Below are 21,496 nucleotides of genomic sequence, written 5' to 3'. Positions count from 1 at the left end.
ATCAATCAAGTTTCAGGACAGGTATTGATAAACATCAAAACATTAGTTTAACCAGGAGGTCAGAAGCATTTATCACGACTCTTTGTTTCTGTTGCATAAAAAGATATGAATGTAGAATACAACATTCTTTCGCTAGCCCGGGGGTAGTGATAATGAAATTGATGCTAACCAAAGTATTCAGCTGAATTCTGAATGTGAAACGAATAATCCAGAACTTAGCACTGTGAACTTAGCCTTTCTTAATGACTCATCATTTGTATATCATATAGACAAGAGGCAGGGGGGAAAGTCCTCTCAAAATAAAGACTTTGAAAGTGTTTTGAGGAAATAGATTAAGTTACAGCAGCGATGTAGACTACAATGTCAAAGAGGAATCGGAAAACGGTAATGGTCAGAGCAAAGCATAAGAAAATCATGAGAGCCCGGCAGAGCAGGAAGCTAAATACAATGGTGAAAAGGTGAAGATAACGAACAGTGATCAATCTCATAACTCCTATAAAGGTGAAGATAACGAACAGTGATCAATCTCATAACTCCTATATAGAATATATGATTATGAGTAGAGCAAATACTAACCCCTGGATATACCCAAGCTGGGATCATGAGGAGTGAACATCCCCTGTCGACCGGTCACACCCGCCGTGAGCCCTATATCTCGATCAGGTAAACGGAGTAATCCATTGTCATAATCAGTGTGTAAAGGGCACAAGAAGCAGGAAAAGAGTGATGTGTCATGACAAATGGAAGCAGAATGAAAGGTTAAAGATAACGAATAGTGATCAATTTCATAACTCCTACAAGCAATACAAATTGGAGAATATCAGAAATAGCGGATCTTGAACGAGTGCTTATGGCATATGAAATTTATAAAATAAGTTGCCGGTTTTAGCAGGACTTTGCCAAGGCTCGGAGAATATTTAAAACTGGCAACGATTTTCAGAAATTCCACATGCGATAAGTACGAGTGTAAGACTCTATTTATCTTACAACTATCAATTCACGCATATTTTAGTTACTTTCCATTTCAATTGATTGTTTTCATTTCGAGGTCAGCCTAGCCTTAATGCATCGTCTGAAAAATGTCCTTGGGTGTAAGAAATAATATCTAACGATAAACACATCAATGTGATAACTAAATTGAAATTTTAATCCTTAAATGATGTCATTATGTTACAACAAATGAACAGGAATAATTATGATAGATTTGAATAACATTTGTAGTAAAACTAGAAAGTTGACAAATTTGTATCTATATCAGCACGCGCAATTTTGTGTTTTTCACGTTGTTATTGTTTGACGTCATTTGCCCCGTCACGGTTGGGGACTTAAACTTAGTCTGTTGCTTATTGAAAGTCATGTTTCAAAGCCAATTCCACTTATTTTCACTTCATAAAAAACACACTCCTCTTGGAACAACTTTGGTTACATGTACAATTACATGCCCTTTACAGACAATTTTGATAGAGTCGCCAGGCTTAGGTTAAACTGTTTAGCCACTTGGAGCTATTACAGACTTCAGTTTATGAAATGGGGTAAGAAATTCATTTTAGAAATGATATCTTATGCTGCACATCATATGTAATAGCTTGTTACAATGCTCAAACATTCTGTTTAGTCGTATAGTGCCAGGACCCAACAAAATGTCGACCAAAAATAATAGGCATTTTTGCATATCTTGGGAAGTATACGGAATTTCGGGATGAACTTTGGTAGTAATGTAGATTGATTATGTATGAATGTATTAGAATACAAAGTAGAATTGTATACCATCTGAGTTATTGTTTTTACATCGGCTTACTTGGGTACCCTATATTTAGAGTTCGGTACCTTTACTCTTTAATAGTAAATTCGACCCCAAGCGATGCAATTGCCTGTGCAAATGATAAAAAAAAAAAAAAAAAAAACAGACCAAAAAAATGACTATCAAAGGTAAAGAAATTAAGAACTTATTTAAATATTACTTTGTGAAAGGCGAAGTTAAATCGAGGATTTGTGAAGAATCTATTTGGGAACACTCGCCATTACTCGGAGAAGAATCGAGTATTTCCTTAAAATAGCAACCCAGAATACAGGTATGTTCCAATGACGAGGGTACATACATTTGTCACACTGATTGTCAAAATGTCAAAAAATAACATTTGTAACAAGAAGGGAGAAAATGCATTTAGCGGACAAGACCGGGATTCAAACCCGGGCCTCCTGAATCTATAGTCAGCTAGGTGATCTATCAACTGAGCTAACTGGCCACCGTCGATCGAGTCCGGATGACCGCTACACATTATATAACTTAATCCCCGCTCCACCCCCTCAAGTTATATGTTCATATTGCACGCTGATTTCTGTTGTGAAAGTTTTTCTCCCCAATAACATTAATTTTTCATCTTAAATAGATTATATAAAAAGAAAAATGTTTTATTTCCATTTAAATATCAATTTTCACATGTTTCTGGTCCATTTTACAAAACAGTAACTTTATTGTGCAACCGACTGCGGTACATGTAACATAAGTATTTGTACATAATTTAAATGTTTACAAGGTGGTGTGTAAAATTTTGGAAAATACAAATAGAAAATAGTTATTCTCGGGCGACTCAAATATCGAACAGTTCATAAAACAAATGATTATACAATGGATGAAAAATAACTGGAAAAAATCATTTCCAATACCTACATGTACACAGTGTTTTTTTTTTTTACACTACTTGAGTCTTATCGTCAATACAAATACTGTAAATCCGAGTCAGTGACCTGCAAAGTGCCAATCGAGGACAGATTTTGCTCCTAAGTTCCTTTTCTTTGTTTTAGAAATTCTACAAAATTATTGTAGCAGCTGTGATCCGAGGAAGTGATTTGTAAAGTCTCCTTCTAAGACAGTTTTTGCTCATAAAATTCCCTTTCATGCTTGAAAAACATTATAAATATTGTCTGATTTGAACTCCATATTAAGAATCTTATCAGATTCCTCAACAAATTTTCATGTGCTCTGTTACTATAAAAGTTTAACTGTAAGTTAAAAATCTGATTTTGTCCTTTCTACTTCCAAATCCAACATATCTAATGACCTCTACACCTCACTTTTCGTAGAAACAGATATCTATTACATAGTTGATACTAAAATTAGATCCGTTGTTTCTAAGAGTCTGACGACTCTGACAGAGTAGCTCTGTACCTCAAAAAACGATAGATATCAAGGGTGAAAATATCAGCTGCAACACGAATACGTGCATGAAGTGTAAGGTGTCATGGTAGTAAGACAATCCATACGGTGTGTGGTTACGTGTCATTGCTAGAGGTCTGTAAAATGCTTAAGTATATTCTAAGATGCATATTATTTTTTTAAGATAAATATTTGTAAATATACTATAGTTTCGCTGTGAGTGGACAATAATAAAATTGCCACACGAATGTATTTATTAAAGGTTCTAATAACGTGTTTTTGCTTAATATGTTAGTTGTAGGTAGTTTATGCTCTTTTCTATGTATTCATTACATGGGTTTAACTGAGCGATGCTAGTAAAACGGTTCGGAGGCTCTTTTTAGTGCAAATAACTTAACCCCATCCCAATCCCGCCCGCCCTTACTTAACTCGTGTATTTTGGTTTATCATTTAAAATTCGTCTTATTTAGTGAAGAAGAATTGTTTATGTACATGTACATGTAATAATGACATATTTCATTCTCATACAGTTTTACAGTGTTGAATTTTAAAGCAAAAACAAGCTTCGGTGAGCTGTCCTCTTGAAAAGGAAATAGTATGAGACATAAATACGTTTGTGATAAGTAGCTTTCAGGCCGCTTCTTCACGCTCTCCTATACGTGCTTGTGTATATTTCGTAGATTATTTGGAACGAATAAGAACATAAGTATCATATATACAACTATTTACAAAATGCGACATGTCTTGTTTAGAACCTTGACTATTTACAAAATGCGACATGTCTTGTTTAGAACCTTGACTAGTAGTCATTTAGTAATATGAACTAGCCTTTCTGCGACATGTCTTGTTTAGAACCTTGACTATTTACAAAATGCGACATGTCTTGTTTAGAACCTTGACTAGTAGTCATTTAGTAATATGAACTAGCCTTTTTCTAAAGCAAATATTATGAGTTAATTTTTAACACGCCATTTTGATTTAAAAAAAAGAAAAAAAGAAAATAACAATCAGATTGGTTGTTAAGTTTGAATTGATGAGACATTGTCTGATGGGAACCGACAAGTGCCATTAATGTACTGTATTCCAAAGGTGGTTCAGGGCACGGGAATAAGAGGGGAGATCCGGCACTTAAACCAATTTTAATTTCTACGGAAATAGCCATTGAAATTTTCTGTCATGTTGAATTATGAGGTATGACCACTCATTAAAATAAGAGATTATTAGTAAAAACAGCTGTAACTAACGTCACGTTTATTGGAATTTTTCAAAAATTAGGCTTTATTTGGGTCAAAAGGAAAGCTCTCTTCTGTGGTAGAATTAATTAATTTATTAAATGGTGTCATTCCTCTAAATTGGGTATTAAATAATTATTTCATGTTTCAATTCTTACATCCGTTAGGACGTCCTCACAATGTGTAGAAGAAAATACACGTATATATCATTATAAAGGCAAAAAGATACTATGTTAGGTATACCTATAACGACACCTATAAAAGCTTATCTAATACTCTTTCGAATTATAAAAAAAAAGGGTTTTGAGAAAGAATACACTGTACATGTATTAGTAATACATGTATTAGTAAGGACATGTTCTCACTCCACTTGTCCTCACTAAGATAATATTTTATATCTACAGAATATACATCTTTCACATACTGTAGGTCACATCTATGAGGACGCAATTATGAATATATATATATATATATTATTATATATTTGTCCTCGAAGTGCAATTTTGTCCTCACAACTTCTGTGCATTGTTTGAAATTTGTCCTCACTTAATCACGTTTTACTCTCTCTCTCTCTCTCTCTCTCTCTCTCTCTCTCTCTCTCTCTCTCTCTCTCTCTCTCTCTCCCCACATAGTGAGTACGTCCTCACTTAGTATGTTTAGTCGGATAGAGAGAACCCACAAACAAGAGAGAGAGAGAGAGAGAGAGAAACCAACATACAATAGGAGAGAGAGAGAGGAAACACGAAACAACAGGAGAAAAAAGGAAACAACAGGAGAGAGAGCGAGAGAAACAAAAGGAGAGAGAGAAACAACAGGAGAAAAAAAACATGAGAGAAATAGAGAGAGAGAAAACAAACAACAGGAGAAAAAAGGAAACAACAGGAGAGAGAGAAACAAAAGGAGAGAGAAACGAAAGGAGAGAAAGAGTAACAACAGGAGAGAGAGAGAGAAACAAAAAAACAGTAGAAAAAAGGAACAACAGGAGAGAGAGAGAAACAACAGGAGAGAGAGAAAACAACATGAGAAAAAAAAAGAAACAACAGGAGAGAGAGAAACAACAGTAGAGAAACAACAGGATAGAAAGAAAACAAGAAACGAGAGAAAAAAACAAGAAATAACAGGAGAAAAAAGAAACAACAGGAGAGAGAGAGAAACAACAGGAGAGAGAGAAAACAAGAAATAACAGGAGAGAGAGAGAGAGAGAGAGAGAGAGAGAGAGAGAGAGAGAGAGAGAACAAGAAACAACAGGAGAAAAAACAAACAACAGGAGAGAGAGAGAGAGAAAATACAAGAGACAACAGGAGAGTGAGAGTGAGAAAACAAGAGGAGAGAGAGAAAGAAAACAGGAAACAATATAAATCGCGTTTCAGATACCGAACTTTGACCTCTTCGTTTCAGATACCGAACTTAGACCTCTTCGCTGAGTACTAGACATGTGCAGATCATATATACATAAGGCGGATCAATACGCTCTATCTCATGAAAATATAAACATTACAACTCAAAACGACATACATAGAGAGTGCGCAGGGGCGGTTCCAGAAAAAAAAATTCAAAGGAGGGTTTGCAACTCAAATTGGTACCTTTTCCGTCCATAAGGGTTGGGGTGTGAAGAACCAACATAAAACCATTTTGGTTTAAAATGTTCGACTAAATGAGGGTGCAACTCTTGTACATGTAACTCCTCCAAATCCGCCATCGAAACGCACTTCTCAGATTTTACGAAGGTATATTCTTTACATTGAATGTTTTTTCTTTAAATTGCTGTCTCGATAATTGATTTGCATAATTCAGATAATGCCCTTTTATCTGTAACTGCGGTGTAGAAAAATACTAGATCATAATATATTCAATTTGTAGGTAAACAATATTTCAAAAATAACCAGACCATTCTACTTTATGCTTTTGAAATTTAGAATTCTTTAATTCAAATGGAATTAGACTAAATTATATTGTAAATTAGATGCTATCAAATATAGATTTATAAATAATGTATATGATATAAAGCGTCGTACGTATTTGAATCTCCAACCGTTTTCTCTGTGATAACCCCTCGTACTGCATCAGCATGTACATTTCTCATGAGCATGCAATTCGGCAACATATATGGGGTGTTGCTAAAATGCAGAAAGGAAAACTGAACGGAAAACTGAAAATATTGCATGCAATGATACTATAAGGATAGAAAGTTGTAAAATAAAAGATTTATTTTGAACAGGTGAAGCCGCAATGATAGGGGGGGTGGGGGTGGAAGTCATCCTCAGAGTCCACCGTTTCAAATGCTTCATAAGAATACATATGTATTCTAAAACTATTGTAACTTATAATGAAAAATATCAAGCAAGCGCCTGGTACCACCCCTTTTCCCGAGCTCCCCTCCCCTCCCCATTTATGACAGACACCTACATTGTATATTTAACCCTCCTCCGATTATGACAGTGTGCTGTTTCATGGGGGGGGATAAATATACTAAAAATATTGATTAACCCCTTTTCAATTTTATCTTTTTATTCTGACTATGACAGCTAAAAGAGCTTTTTATGAGCCTTTACAATGAATAAGAGATTTTGAAACCTCTACCTTCAACCCCAACACGCCCTTGAACACCTCATTTAAAAAAACGGGAAAAAAATAAACATTTCCCCCAAAACATAGCCTTTTTAAATCGAACTGGATATTTCTAAAATAATTAAACTTTAATTTAATATTAGTTCTTCACCTGGTATATTATAGGGTTATTGAACTTATATTGGTGAATATTGGCTCGCAAGCTCGTGCATTTTGACAGCCAACTCGTGCCAATATTCACCTATATAAGTTCAATAACCCTTTTATTATATAGCTAAAGTATCTAGTTGCTAAATTATATCCCTTTTCACTCAAAATACTCCAAAATAGACGATAATTCGTCAATATTGGCATCTAAGGTGAAGGTGTGCAATATCAGCATGCATTTCTTAACTGTTCAATATTTAACCCGTCATTAATGCATGAAGTACACTGATTTTGTGAATGGGGACATCATAATTCATGTACAGTAAAACATTTTGCTTAAGTAAATATCGAATACCGGCTCTGTTAGATTGAACGCTCATACTCGGAATACAATTTACGCAATGCAAAGTTAGCGTTCAATAAATTCTCAGGATATTGAACGTTAACATTCTCTAGATTTTACGCAGATTTTATGATAGACTAATTATTAACATTCCGAATATGATATTGACGTTACCGTAACGACGTAAACAAGCCAAAATGGCAGACGACGGCCCTCCGCATTTTTACAGCCAACTCGTGCCAATATTCACCATTATAAGTTCAATAACCCTATCATATTATCACATTTTATTTTCAGTGTGTGTGTGTGTAATTGTAATTTTTGTTTTTAAACTTTTAACCCTATAAAGATACGTCTTTTTATTTCATACTTTAACATGAATGGTAAATTCTAATAGAAATTATACACAGATTTAAAGGCATAGGGTCTAAGATATTGGTGAAATTTTGCATGTTCCAAAAAGATGGTAAAATTTAAAATCATAACTAGAAAATCACAAAAAGTTCTTCAGAATGTTTACAAACACATTGGATACGATAGTAATTACAAAATAATTCCCTGTTATCATTTGCCTAAACTGGTACCCTGTTGACTTCGCATCTGTAGCCACCAATCAGCGGGGTACCAGTTTAATATAGTGTCCTCCAGACAAAATTTTTTTAAAGGGCTAAAACGTCAAAATGACTTCAATTTCAAAGCGCTGCAGCTATAGATAACTCATAATTAATACTACAAATTTGTTTTTTGGAGTTCTTGCAAAATATTGTGATGTCATTTTTTAGATAAAAGATAAACCTTATGCCTTTAAGTATTGCATTTCAGAAAAAATATATTTTGCAGAATTCATTTGGCAAGGAAAACCATATTTTTACTAATCTTCAAGTAATTGATTAAATGTCTCCAATACTGAGAACAATTTTGGGGGTTGGGAAGTGTGTATGTGTATGTGTTTTATCGACAGAGTATACTTACATGTAAAAGGATGTCTCAGTGAATAACATGCAAAATGGTCCCGTAGCAAAATTCTACATATGGCTTTGTCCTTAATCATAAATAGTTGCAATCAGAGTAAAACATTAATATTCTTTAAATCTAATGTATGTTTCGATGATACAGCAAAAAAAAAAAATATTTTTTTTAGGTGCATGTATTGCAATTATTTTATAAGGCATCAAGCTTCCATAATTACTGCTATACATAAATGCCAATTATTGCTATATATCAAATCCAGTTGTTTTTAAAAATAGAAACACGTGCGGAAATTCCAAAGTACATTTCTCATCTCATGTTACACCCTAGATCATAAAACCATATAAAAAAAATGGAGTGTTTTATGTACCCATCTGGACGATTTTAGTGATTTTGCATGTTTTTCTCTGAGACATCCTATTAAGTGTAAATGTGAAGCATGAATATTCTGATACATGTAATTATTTTCTAATGCGTTTCTCAATTAATTCCCGTTGAAAAATCATAAAATTCCCCTGTAAGAAATTTTATAACGGCTTTGCTTTACTGATTCCTTTTACGCGACGATTTCAAAGTGAAAAGTATAACTTGGGGGAAATCAAACAATTAGATTTAACACCAGACGCAAATTATAGATAATTATCCTACAACAGCCGAAGACCAATCTAATCTTCTCCCTACCACACGCTTACGTGCTTCCACTGAAAATATATATTTTACGTTTACTTAAAAGTGATGATGAATTTGAACCCAAACACTGGATTTTCACTAAAATATTTCGTCTTGCATAAAAAGACACGAAGTTCGGTGTTTATGTGAACATGTTTTTTTTATATGAAGGGGAAAGTTATTTTAAAAGAGGGGGTGAGTTGTCCCATATATATATATATATATATATATATATATATATATATATATAAACTTGGATTGTGATTGTATTCAAAAAGTGTAGTGAGGAGAGATGTTTTGTTGGAGAGGGAGGGAATACGTAATAACAATAATCATAGTAATGCTTTATTGATGATCATACACAATACATACAAACATACATGTATATGCAATGAAAAGTAATTTAAAGTAGAAAGAAAATTTCTTTTTTATATCAAAGCCTTTGACATTTGTGTGAAATTAGATACTGATTGAGAATTGTACATGTGCATATGAAATGGAAGTTCATTCCAAAGGTTTACAACGGAATATTGGCACACCAGAGAAAGAACTAGTTTTTCAAAAATACATGTAAATAAAAATCTTAATTTGATCGTAAACAGTACACGGTGACAACATGTACCAACAGAAACCCTTACAATAATAAAATCTACATACATATATAGCATCAATTATTGGCTCACAATATGTACCTTCACAAACCCTTACAATCATAAAATGAACATGTAGCATCAGGTTCTGACTCGAAACTATCAGGTTGGTACTGTAATTGACAATTAATTAAGGGATGTGTACGAGTACTCGTTTAATAAGAATTAATTACTTAGATGATTGATTGTTTGTTAATATCTCAAAGGTCAGTTTTGTTTAAATGCAATTATTAGTGCCAACTTCACTAGTACATATTCGTCATCACATGCGTTTCGGTTCAACTAAACAGAGAACTCTCCATGCATGGTATTAAGAAAAAAAATGACAAAAGATGCATCCATTTTCTCTGATGTGTACCTCTTGGCTTGCATTTTGTTAGAGATGGGTTCAAAATTAGCTGGTTCTGTTCAAATTAAAATTCGATTTCACAAATGTCATTTTGATGTAAATTCTCAAAAGAAGATGCATTTAAGTGCATCATACAAAAATAACTTTCAAAGGGGAAGAGGTTGTATGTGACCACAGTAAGTTTTTCGTCCATAACAGGGTGATAAAAATGATTATTCAAAGCTAAATATTCAATCAAGTCCCGTAACCCCCTCTAGATCCGCCACTATATTTCATTAGCGTGTAAAACATATCATCAGCAAAACCTTTTAAAATATGCAATAGTAGATCATTCATAAACTTTAGTATTGAAGAGGACATATATGGTAGAGGGTAAGTATCAAATAGAACTTCAATTCGAGGGTGTATATATCAGATTGGGCTTGTATTGGAGATTGTGTGTATTTAGTGGGGCTTGTATTTGAGATTGTGTGTATTAAGTGGAGCTTGTATTGGAGATTGTGTGTATTAAGTGGGGCTTGTATTGGAGATTGTGTGTATTTAGTGAGGCTTGTATTTGAGATTGTGTGTATTTAGTGGGGCTTGTATTGGAGATTGTGTGTATTTAGTGGGGTTTGTATTTGAGATTATGTATATTAAGTGGGGCTTGTATTTGAGATTATGTGTATTAAGTGGGGCTTGTATTTGAGATTATGTGTATTTAGTGAGGCTTATATTTGAGATTATGTGTATTAAGTGGGGCTTGTATTGGAGATTGTGTGTATTTAGTGGGGCTTGTATTGGAGATTGTGTGTATTAAGTGGAGCTTGTATTGGAGATTTTGTGTATTAAGTGAAGCTTGTATTTGAGATTATAACAGTGCGACATTTAACTCCGGACACGACAAAAGTCCGGAGTTTTGCCAACCCTTTTATTAAGGATACAAATAAACCCTTTACAAAAAAAGATGGGATTTTATGTCCACAAGACATGCACCAACATTTACACTTGTAACTATTGTAGTTTTTAAGATATTTCACCTGAAATCAAAAAATCCCATGGGATTTTGGAGGGATTTTTAATCCCACTTGGGGGATTTTCACTCCCACCAAAAATCCCATGGGAGAAAAAATATAATTTCTCCCATAGGATTTTAACTCCCGTATTTAAATTTAAAATGGGATACAATGTCCCATAGGAGGAAATGTCCCATAATGAACATGAAATGGCAGTGAATATCCTATTTGAGCATGAATGGGAATAAATATCCCAAATAAAACACAGGATGGGGACTTTTATCCCATGAATACAGTAATAAAGCAGAAAATTGTATCTTAAAGAGTGTTGTTTGTCATGATTCTTAAGAATGTACTTGCAAGCTAAGGAATGACATTAACTTTATATCTAGTAATTACACTCCTAAATTATGTAGACCTATACATGTGTTAATGGATAAATGTCTAAACAACATGAGAAATTAAATTATATTAGAGCTCTGCATTACTAAACTCTTTCCCATGCAATTTTAAATGTATACATATAACCCTATCACAAAAATATCAGAATAAAATTGAACGGTATTAAATTATGCAGTTAGAACACTAACTTATTTACATGCAGCTGTTCATATTCACTATTGACAACCCTTTACAGGTCGTCAGGTGTGAATATTCACAGGAACCGGTATTTTTGTCTGTAATAATAATAGTACGCCTTATGGTACCATCCCCAATGAAAAAAATAACCCAAAAGGAATGGCACCATTTCTTACTCAAAACTTCGCTTCAAAATAATTCGAAAATTCTGCTTTTATCGTCACCCACCCCAATTGTCATTCTGATTCAGTAATCCCAGTGCTTTTATTAGGGGTGTGTGGTATATACCCCTACTCTTATCATTATGTACAGGCTAAATTATCGGTTCCTCTGATATGCTGTGGAATTTTGGAATAGCCTAGCTTACAGTTACAATTTGTTTACAATATATTAAAATTAGTGTTAATTAAGTGCTTACGGTGAAATCTGCTACTGCTAGATGATGCTAAGTTGTTTCGTGAACCGAATCAGACATCTCCAACAAGATTCTCGAAGATTTAACAACACAGGAATCATTTTACAAAATGCATGCTTCGGTCCATCATTCTCCCTCTGACAATCACATTCATTCTGAAGTCAAAGTACTTTCTCCTATACCTTAAGGTATTCCATGTATAATGAAAGGATAATGAACAGTTTTGAAGGATTTAGATCAACATAAATGTTTATTGTTAAATAATGATGAAAGTGAAGCAGATGAAATTCACATGACTGGTAAATGATTAGAAGCTGACCTTTTTGCACTTAAGACTTTTTGGAAGAGTTGTCTGCCCTTTGTAAAATCAAGAAAAATCTAATTTTCTAAAAATGTGTGTGGTCAATGATTAATTTTATTTCATATTTTCACTAAGAGAAAGTGTTTGTAACTTTCTACCAAGAGATTTGTGTGAAAATATAATTTCTTTTTAAAATATTGTAATAAAACATGCTTTTCCCATATACTTCAATGTTAAATCCTAGGTGAAATAAATCAAGCAGTAAACAAAATTTTGAAAATTCCTACGGTGGATTATTTTTATTTGATGAACCCTTCAAAATGATACCATGATTACAAAAATTCCACCATCCATTTATTAGATATGAAATATGGTCATTACACATTGAATACCTTAAGCGTCAAAAAGACTTTGACAGGTAAATACGAATAAACGGTTAACAGACATCTCGACCTTAAGAAAGTTCAGTCCTGGATGTTCTAGTCCAAAAAGAAGTATGACCCAATCTTATGCATTAATTTATTAAATTTCCGGTTGAGCAACACCCAAATCCTCTAGAGACATTGTTTACAGTTATATGACATTACCTAAATGTGTGACACAATATTAATCCACACCTGCTCAAAGGGGCATAAGCACCGAGCATAGACCTAAATTTTGCAGCCCTTCACTGGCAATGGTGACGTCTCCATACAAGTGAAAAATTCTCAAGCAGGACGTTTACGTTTTTGTTTTTTCTTTTGAAAATTTTGTTTTCATTTTTTTTTTAATGTTAAACATGAAAAGTATGACTAAATCTGTGTTGACAGCCAAAATTTTAACCTTCTGGATGCAGGAATAAAAGCAATATTTTAGCCTTCATTCTGCGTTATGTAAACAAAGACTGGAGTCTTTTTATGTTTACATTTAAGGTGGCTCACTACACCGGGAAATAGTTTCTCAAATCAGTACAAATTGATTTAATATTTTAAAAAAGATCCAGAAGATATACAATAAGTGTGTATTTCAACACATGAACAAAAGACTGGTGGATTTGAGCTCAAGATCTGTAGTTCACCAGCCCAATGCTCTCTCTCTCTCTCTCTCTCTCTCTCTCTCTCTCTCTCTCTGTCTGTCTCTTGTCCAATGCTTTATTAATTAACCACTTAGCTACCGTGTTATAGACGAATAAATCGATCGATACAAATACTTTCCCAAAACATTTAAATCGCCATCTTGTAACATAGTGTCATAAAGCTTTAGTGTAGTAAGTACCTTAACAAACCAGTGAAATGTTTAATTTTGTAATTGAATTTTCAAAGCATCTTTACTTTTGCACATGCAATTTTACAAAGATTATTCAATAAAGGGTAAAAAAACAACACTTAAAAATACTTGTTTTTGATCCACTGTAGATTTTAGGAAAATATTAGATTCCTGGGTCAGAGAAATCTAGACATCATTAAATGATAATGAAGTATTGTAAAAAAAAATTCAAGACTCTCCAATATTGTTTGCAACTAGGAGAAATGGTCACAAGCTATTTTACACCCGCATCCCTCTTGGATCGAACCACTATAACTTTTAGGATAACAATAAATCCTCTCCCAACAATGTGCACATCTGCAAATGGCAATGAAGCATTGTACAAAGTTTCAAGTTTATCAGATAATCCATACAGGAGGAGAAGCATTTTAATGCACAATTTAAGACTTTGTGACAGACAGACTTACAGATATGGACAGAAAGTACAAAAACCATATAATTATATGAAATGAATTTGCATGTAAAAAGTACATGAAGTGCACAATTATGATTTAAATGTAATTATCATTTTTATTAGGAATTTTGATGTCTCCTCTTTTTGCAAACAATATACACATCTATATATGAAGATGAGATATATAATGAGGATATAAAACACTTCTAACAAAAATGTAAACAAATATGTGCAATGCGAGTTTGAAAATATGTATGTCTTAAAAAGTGATTGACTAGATATCAGGAAGCAAGCAAGCTCACTCCATGTTACTGTGCTACAACTAACTGAAATTCACTACATTATCCAAAATCCACCCCAAAAGAACCAAAACCTACCAACACTAAATACCAATATATATCCATGTGAGGTCAAGGTTTCAGGAGTGAAACAATGTGTTTTTTAAACTTTAAATCTCATTATGTTTTACTTTTGTAGGATATTCATAATGTTGAAATTGATTTAAAGCAATCAATTTTCAATTGGAGATACAAGGTACATGTATGCACATAAATGTACCACCCTGAATCTCATATCATACATGTACCTTATTTTATAGCTGGCAAAATTATGAAATGAAATTTAATGTCACCACAGAATTTATAATTTCCGTTTCTTTCTCTCAATTCACATGGAGACCTCCTTTTTTAGAGTCTTATTTTCTTTTACTTGAATGTTCTAAATTGAAATCTAAGGAATAATAATCTTGGAAGAAAAATCTACATGAAAATATTTTCTACTTTGAGAAACAAAATGACAAACATAACTGTTTTAAATGTAAGTCAGAAATAGAAAAATAATTCAATTTATTGCACTTACATATGTAATTGAAAGAAAATTCCTTTGAGTACATGATTTTAGAATGAAAATAAGATTGATTAATATTCAAAAAAGTATTTCAATTTCTTCAAAACTTCAATCTTCAGATGATTTTCCATCCATTGACACCCCAAATGTATGATCACACACATTCAGCAGGAACATCTGTTCCTCAAATCTCCTTCACATAACACTTGACTACTTTTGAAATGCAATTTAAGTCTTTTTAGAAATTAACAAAGATGAGTGTACAGATTCATACCCTAGCAGTTGATGATTGCTAAAACTGATCACTACTCAAAACTCTGAAACAAATCTTTCTGGATTTTTTTGTATTTCACACACACACGCACACATACACGTACATGCATACACACATCAAAAATATCAACAAGACACTGACCTTACCAGTCACCTGAGTTATTTAGTTAAAAGTATTACTAACCTCAATATGAATGAAATCTATATAATACAGTAACTTTTCTTGCTCTAGGCATGCATTTATATGCTAAATTCTAATATTCAGTAGAAGTATAATATAAGGTGTAATTCATTCCCCCAAAATCATCTATACTGATGAAACATTTTACAATTATAAACTTGATATACACTTTTAACACTATTTGGATCTGACCTTGAATCAGAACCCTGGAGTTGCAAGTGTCACAATTTTTGTACATCTTTCTGTTTTTCTTGACAATGCATCCATCATTTATAATATTCTAGTGTCAACAAAATTAAAGAAGGATTCTTTTAAATCATAAAGACATGTAATTACTATGACCATTTTGGTTCCATCTATTTTAAAGCTAGTATCAAAACCTTTAGATTCTAACATGTATATATAAACTGCGTTTTTAATTATCAAATACCAAAAAAAAAAAAAAAAAAACCACCCAAAAACCAACCAACTTTTAGCTATTGATCTTAATCATAGTGTTTTATTTTGATAATTTAATTTACAGATACATGTATAAGTTGTCATAATGTCATTTAATTCTATTTTATTGTTGCATTTCCTCTTCTTGCCCTTGTAAAACACCTTAGAGTAATAAACTGTTTTATATAAGGCTGCATGTATATAAATTTTATTATTATTATCACTGATCGAGGTCATGAAATTTACAATTACCTGTTCTACCTAAAAGCATCAATAGCATTAAGGAAGATGTTATCTAAATTTAAATGTTTTACACATAAACACTATATATCAAGTTTGGTTCCTCCTGGAGTCAGAATTTCTACCCTAGGAATCATGATATTTACAAGCTTGATGTTTTGTTTACTGTCACAACAGAAGCTGACCACTAGCAATAGGTCACATGAGAGAATCAATTGACCTAAAAATCTATCAATTAACATGATTGAAATGTTTTAATCTTTATATCCATGATAAGATATTCTTTATATATTTTATATTGAATTCAATTTGGTACTTTGACCTCTTTATTTTCAAAATAATTGGAATTATGTCTATATACATACATGTGAGAGTTGGCCTCCATGTGTCCAATGAAGAAATTATGAATAATGGAATCACAAATTAATGATTGTCTAATGCTTACAGGGATGGATCCAGGAATTTTTGAGAGAGGGGAATTTTACCATTAATTTTGGTTATCAAGGGAGGGGGTCCACCCTCAAAATGTGTTATTTTTACTTTATTTTAGCAAAATTTCCTGAACCAGCACCCCTTCTGGATCCACCACTGGGTTATCATTTACTCCTTCATTCTTGATTACAAACCTAAGGACACTAAATTGTAATTTCACATTTTTTTTTAATTTGACAATATTTCATTATCACACAACAGCAAAATTATGAAAGCATATACATGTACGTACAATAATAGCAAATTGATTGTTCTGACATATCATTTGATATACATATATATTCATAAGAAAATTTGAACTATCATGCATATTACAGATTATCAGTCATCAAGATTTTTGTTGTGTTTTTCTTTTTTTTTGGTTCAAAGTAATTTCACATTTTGAATCTTGCTTATTAATTGATATGTTGATATGGAATCAAATGATATGCATGCACGCAGAAGCTATGTGAAAAATGTCAGATCTTGTGTAGCAATTTGTAAACCCAATGATTACAAAGCCTATTAGTATTCTATATCAGTAAAAGAAAATCCTATTTTAATTCATATTTTGCAATAGATATGATAAAAGGAATAAGCATTTAATAATAATTATCAAAATCTATAGTTTAAAATTGAAAAACAATCTCATAAAAAATATAACATATATTTTACACATGCATTTTTGTAAACTTTACAAAAGGAACAGATTTCCCCCCTGAATTTATATAAAAATCAGTATTATGTCCTGTGACATTTTGTTATTATGCTTTAATAAACTTCTAATATTGACTTTGTCCTTGCATGGTCACTTTGTCCATTTTTTTTTTATATCTGTACCCAGGTTTTGTCTTGTGACTTTTACCCCAACTAATCCCTCTGTGTATAATACACATGGGATGTTCTTTACAGCTCAGCAAGCCCCTGGCTTTGTTTCTCATTGTTCCTTATCTACAATTACTGGGTGAATGACTTTGTGAGGTTGTAATTTGCCATCTAATACTTTTATAAGCATTTCATATCATGATCAACATGTCATACTATTTCAGTCAATATTATAAATAATTCATTTGACACATAATATGTAATATTGTAGGCTTATATGGTAATATTTGGAAAATAATGGCAAAGCAATTCTCAGCATGAACATTGAAAATTATGTTGCAATATACATGTACATCACCCAATACAAAGGCAAAGGATACATTTTAATTTTTACGTTTAAATTCATATGAAATATTGTGAAATTCATAATCATGTGAATGCATAGCTGCAGAACTGTAGCTCTCTGAGAAAATATTAATTGGTACAGATCTGTCCCAATATTTTCTCAGAGAGCTACAATTCTGCAGCTAGTGAATGTGGTTAACTTATACTACCATTAAGATATGTAATCTCTTTCTAATATTTGTTTAATTTGTACCTTTTTCATATTGTACAACAAAGTATAATTTAATGCACATTAATCCTCGAATTATAATAATTTTTTTAAATTATTTTTTTTTAGGCTTAATTTTTTTTTATTTATTTGTACAAATAGAAATTAAGTGCATCATAATATATACTTTTAAAGGTAAGATGTACAATTGATATATAATCACTCATACCAACCATTCATACCACTCAAACATTTCAAAACTATGGATTATAAATTTTGATTAGTGCAAAATTTGTTAATTTCTATAAGGTCATCTCAAATCTTTTAAAATCATTTTAGTGACTTTTTGGGGGAAAACACCTGAAACACTTTTAAAGCCAATTTAAATGGTCCAGGTCAAGCATATTTTGCTTTTAGGCCAAATCTTTGTAAGATCATTTGTGCACTTTGACAATTATCTCTAAATATTCGGGCTAGTATAATGAAGAAGTATGGATGTTTCAATTTTCATTAACATTTAATACCAAAACCATATCTCCTTTTCTTGACCAAAAAAGCCCCCCCCCCCTTCCACACACACACAGTGAGGTCTAGATCCGCCACTGTTTAATCTGTGATTTTGGGGCGAAGTTGGATCAATTTCATTTTATGAACAGGTCCAGTGGTACGATGAATTTTTCATTTTCAAGACAAATTAATAGAAATATAAATTGTTAGCCAGTAAAAAGAAGTAATGATTTAAATCAGATACTTGGAACAGTGTTGATGTTAACAGGGACCTATATACTAGTTAGTATATAGCTATGATGTTAACTTATGAAATTCTTATATTGTATACAAGATATTATCCAACTAACAGATAGACTTTTGCAATTATATCTTATGCATTATGAACTGTAGCTAAACAATATCACTATTAAAATCTTATGTCCATTTCCATGTAGTTGGGAATCAATTAAGCTTTCCTGGTTCCGATTTTGGTTTAATTTTTATTTTGTGAACATAAATCAATATTTGTCTAATCACAGGAACCGGTAATTTTGTCTGTAATGATAATAATGAGAGTCTATACGATACCACCCCCCCCCCCCCGTGTTTTTATTAAGAGGTGGTATTGAATACACCCGTAAATATCATTACAGACAAAATGGTAATATATTTACAAGTGCACTCTACGTATTGTTCTCCACGGGCAAGGGGACAGGCACCGGAAGTACGGATACATGTATTTAGAGATTGACCTTCTACTGGTATATAATAAAATGAATTTTATTGTACCGGTAGAAGGCCAATCTCTATACCGGTAGAAGGCCAATCTCTAAAGCTTACAAAAAAGCGTGAAACGATTACATGAATCGAAAGAGGGATGAAATAGACTACGAATTCATACATTTCAGAGAAATTATTCCCACCAAAAATAATATGAAAAAAAGGTGGGGGGGGGGGGAGTAGTAATATCCATATTTAAGGTGCCTGTGCAGGCAAGGGCGCATCCAGGAATTGTTTAAAGGATGAGCGGATTGCGACCCAAGTTTGTGCCTATTCCGCCCCGGTCCCAAAGATGGGTGAATATCTCAAACTGGTAAAATGACAAGTTTTGTTTAAAACTATGGAAGTAAAGTGGAGTGACTACAACCCTCTCGATCCGCCACTGATGAACAAGAACTACATTACGGGGATTAGGAAGCACAGGGTTCATTTAGAATAATTGTAATCTTTAAGGAAATCTTCGTGGAGCACATTATCGCAAATAGTTGCTGAAATTGAACCTTACCATAATTCCGCCGGCGAGGATTGCAGCTATTTTCACTTTCACATCGCAGGAGGTGCGTTTGATGAGCTATCAACTTATACAGACAGTATCTCCTCATATCTACATGTACAGGGGCGGGTCCAGGAATTGTGGTTACGGGGCGCCACTTTATGAGGCAGTGGGTCCATGGCGAAGGCCTGGTTGGGGCCCAGGGGGCGAAGCCCCCGGAAACTCCTGGGTTTTACAAATTTTATGGGGCTTGAAATATTTCTCCTATTTAGTCATTTGTATTACATGTATTTTCTATCATTTTAATAAGGTGAAATTAACAAAATGACCCAAATTTTAAGGGTTTTTTGGGAAAATATTAAGTTCTCCCAATAAAGTAATTAAAAAAATTAAAAGATTTTGTCATTTATTTCTCCGCCTGCGCCACCTCTAAATCCGCCACTGATGTATATTGCAATAATCTACCAGAATATACTGACACCTTATAGGTGATACTTCATTAGTACAAATGGACACCACCACCACCACCATCCCTCCAAACGGAGGGGGTGAGACTAACAACGAAAGGGGAAAAACACATTCCGCAAATTATAATATACATGTAACAGGCTGTCTTTGCATTTAGTCCGAGTGTTTTCAGTTATCTTTTTAAAAATTCTATATATTGATTGCAACACAAACATCCTATTATAATTACATGGCGATGATAAAGTCTCAGTAAGTTTCCACAAAGCTGAAAATTGGTATACACCATATTGTACAAACTGATACAGAACTAAAATATTGCGGAAACTTATCAAAACTTTGCGGTAGACTATCAATATAGCAATGTGCATACTAAAACAGAACAGTTTCTGCAAACCGAAATTTACGCAAACTTGATCAGCTTTCAGCAAATTTTCGTTGCGGAAACTACTTGAAAACAACGTAGATATGTCAAGTTTCAGCAGGACACACCAAGTTTTTGCAGGGAGAAAGCTTTCAAGATGAAAAATGAGTGCGGAAACTTGACGAAAACCACTTGTACACCTAAGTCTATGTAGTGAAATTTGTATTTTTCATCCATTTGTAAATTCCATGTTTTTAATGAAAAGAACTTACATGTATATAAATTGACATTAGTAAATACTATGTAATATTGCAGGTAAATTTTGTAGGGTATATAAGCGAGTGGGGGGGGGGGGGGATTCAGACCAGCTTTTAGTGTTAGGAATTGCATGCTTTAGTCCCAGTTTGTGTTACTCTGAAGTGAAGTCCCAATTGGTTATTAAAATGCACGCACATAGATCTATACATTTCCATACACCTATATTCAGTGCAACCCCCCACCTAAAATTTTCAAATTTAAGGTAAATCGCGGTATCTTGTTTCAAAAAATGTACTAAACGATAAAAGAAGCAATAATTTCTTCCACTCCCGGAGAAATAAATGACAAAATCTTTTGATTTCTTGCATTACTTTATTGGGAGAACTTAATTTTGTTCTAAAACCCATAAAATTTGAGTCATTTTATTAATTTCACAAATGACTAAATAGGAGACATATTTCAAGCCCTGTAAAATCCCGGAGCTTCCAGGGGCTTCGCCCCCCTGAACACCACCAGCACTTTGCTCTGGGTCCACTGTGGGCCTCAAGGCGGCCCCCGGACCCCCTGCCTCATAAAGTGGCGCCCCCTCCCTGTAACCGCATTTCCTGGACCCGCCCCTGATATTACGAAGTTCATACAGCCCGAATCATCGAAGCTTAGACTGGGTATTTTGAATTGAAGATTTTAAGATTTCCAAAACGCAGTTTGACAAATAAAAACGGGTGTGTAATGCTCTAGTATGAAATT

At 33.2% G+C, this 21,496-nt stretch overlaps 1 long non-coding RNA gene across 1 annotated transcript; it reads left to right on the top strand.

The window, feature by feature from the left end:
• Window positions 1-12,176: 12,176 nt before the first annotated feature.
• Window positions 12,177-20,228, top strand: LOC130047046 (uncharacterized). Its single transcript, XR_008796106.1, has 2 exons — window positions 12,177-12,261; window positions 12,773-20,228. It is a non-coding gene; the product is annotated as an uncharacterized LOC130047046 (long non-coding RNA).
• Window positions 20,229-21,496: the final 1,268 nt, after the last annotated feature.

This window comes from Ostrea edulis, chromosome 6, assembly GCF_947568905.1.
Source record: "Ostrea edulis chromosome 6, xbOstEdul1.1, whole genome shotgun sequence".
Lineage (NCBI taxonomy): Eukaryota > Metazoa > Mollusca > Bivalvia > Ostreida > Ostreidae > Ostrea > Ostrea edulis.
Note: the sequence above shows the minus strand (reverse complement) of the source record. Positions and strands in the feature narration are given on the sequence as shown.